The following is a 3,001-nucleotide window of genomic DNA, read 5'->3' as shown; positions in this document are numbered from 1 at the left end:
TCATTTGTATTTTAATAAATAAAGCTTGCCTGAAGATCAGAGAGTAAAACAGCCCCAGTGGTCAGCCTTACAGACCAGGCACAGTAACACACACCTTTAATCCCAGTAGCCACACTAGTTGTCATAGAAATCGAGTGGTGCATGCCTTTAATCCCAGCCTTAGAGAGGAATATAAAATGGGAGGAGATGGGATTCAGACACGGTCTCATTCCAAGATTCCTGGAGGCAGGATTGCCATTTTCTGACTGGGGTCTGAAGTAGAGGTAAGAGCCAGTGGCTCCTTTGCTTTTCTGATCTTTAGGCATCTCTGAGTTCTTATTAATTGTGCTTCAATCAAGTTGGCTTTATCCAGAGATTTAGGTAAGGTTCAAAATGTGTAAATTGATAAATTGTTTAAAATGGATTAAATACAAAAACCATGTAATCATTTCAATAGAGGCAGAATAGACCCTTGATAAAACCCAACATTCCTTCATGATAAAAATCTTATAGAGAATAAGACTGGAAAGAATACACCTCAACATAAAAGAAACTATGACAAGTCCATTGCTGACATCATCCTGAATGCTAGCAATCCCATAAAAATTGGGGACAAGACTGTCCACTGCCTCCACTCCTGTCCAATACAGGGCTGTGAGTCCTAGCTAGAGCAACAAGGCAAGGCATAAATAAAAAGATACAGATAGGAAAGGGAGACGTCAAATTATCCATTTGCAGATGATAGGACACCATCCATAAGAGATCCCAAATTATTTCCACCTGAAAACCTCCAGCACTTCCAGCAAAGTATCAGGATACAAAACTTATAAAAAAAATCAGTGCCCTCTCTGTATACCAATAACAAGTGCATTGTGAAAGGAGTGAAAGAAACGATCCCTTTTACAATAGATTCATAAATGAATAACAATGAAGAAAACCCAACCAAGGCAGAGCAAGTTCCCTATAACAAAAGCTTCAAATCTCCGAAGAAATTAAGAAAAACTAAATGATGGAAAGAACTACCATGATCATGTTAATGTTGTGAAAATAACCATCCTACCAAATATATTTATATCTATATCTATATCTATCTATCTATCTATCTATCTATCTATCTATCTATCTATCTATCTACAGATTCAGTGTAATCCAATCAAAATCCCCAAATGTTCTTCACAGAAATAGAGAAAAGAGAATTCATGTGACAGCAGAGAAGACCGTGGAGAGCTCAAGCAACCCTGAATAAACAGAATGATGCTGGTGGGATTACCATCCCTGATATCAAGTTATGCTACAGAACAATGGAATAAAAATAACAAAAGTAGGCATATATATCACTGGATCCAGATACAAGTCCCTGTAATTGTAGCCAGTTTTCCACAAAGATGCCAAAAAAAACCCCAAAACAAACCAAGCCAAGCCAAAACCAAAACCAAACCAACCAACCAACCACACAAACAAACAAACAAACAAACAAAAAAACCACTTGTAGGAAAAGACAACATCTTCAATAAATGGTGCCGGGAACACAGAATGTATACATAGAGACTGAAATTGGATCTTTATCTCTTCCCACACAAGAATCACCTCCAAACAGACCAGCCACCTCAATGTGAAACCCGAGACGCCGAGATCGAGTCCGATAGCACACTTTACCACATAGGCACACGTGAGCTTCTAAACAGGACTCTGCCTGCTTAGAAATCAATACCAACAATCAACACATGGGGCCTCATCAAACTAAAAGTATCTGTAAAGCAACCAAACCCAAGAGTAGGAGAAAAATCTTTGCCAGTTTAGTATCTGACAGAGGATTAATATTTAGACTATACAAAATGGTTAAGATTAAGAAAAAAATGACAACAAAGGATTTGATGCTTTCTGATGGACAGCTTACCTTAACTACTGAAGTAAGAATTAAACGATGGTGTTTCTTTTCCATAGCTGTTGTCCGTAACGACCACCTGAAGGTGTACACTGTGCCTCCACCCACGGTCTTAGGAGCTCATCACCAACAGCGTCTGTAGTCACGCTGTGTGTAAAAGGACTGTAGAGGTCACCCTCAGTGCCTCTGGGTAAGACCTGTTTTGGAAGAAGGCCTTCCCAGATATATTCAAGTTCAGATGAAGACATATTGGAACAGGGTAGGTTCCTTACATCTGTGGTCCTTAGAAGAAAGGAAATTTTAGACCCTGTGCAGAGGGAAGACAGCCACGGGCCAATGGGCAGTGTTATGATGCAAGAAGCCCAGGAATGTCAGGATCATCTGAATCTAGGAAGAGCCAAGATGGGCTCCTCCTTAGGGCCTAGGAGGAAGGTGTGGCCTTGTTGACACTTTTTCTTTTTGTTAAAATAACAGTTTGTTGGTTAAAAAAAAACAATACTTCATTTGGAAAGTACCTTCCTTCCTGGATCTTAAAATAATTACACACTTCATTTGATCACATACATAGCAGAAACATTAGAAATGAGGAAATGGGAGCAGTGTTTGGCTACATTTCCTTGTGTATGCACGCCTGTGCATGTTTATGTGTGGGTGTAGTTACATGTGTATACACGCCTGTGCATGTTTATGTGTGGGTGTGGATGTAGTTACATGTGTATACACGCCTGTGCATGTTTATATGTGGGTGCATGTATATACACACCTGTGCATGTTTATATGTGGATGTAGGTACATGTGTAAACACACCTGTGCATGTTTATGTGTGGATGTAGTTACATGTGTATGCACGCCTGTGCATGTTTATGTGTGGATGTGGGTACATGTGTATACACGCCTGTGCATGTTTAAATGTAGGTACATGTGTATACACGCCTGTGCATGTTTATATGTGGGTATGTGTTGAAATAAGAGCGGCGGGGCTGCGTCCCCAGCACCCGGCCGCCTGCATGGCTAGCTTTATATCCCCAGCACCCGGCCGCCTGCATGGCTAGCTTTATACCCGAAATAATTACACGGAAACTGTATTCTTTTAATCACTGCCTGACCCATTAGTTTCAGCCTCTTATTGGCTAGCTC

Source organism: Microtus ochrogaster, chromosome 19 (genome assembly GCF_000317375.1).
Source record: "Microtus ochrogaster isolate Prairie Vole_2 chromosome 19, MicOch1.0, whole genome shotgun sequence".
NCBI lineage: Eukaryota > Metazoa > Chordata > Mammalia > Rodentia > Cricetidae > Microtus > Microtus ochrogaster.
Note: the sequence above shows the minus strand (reverse complement) of the source record.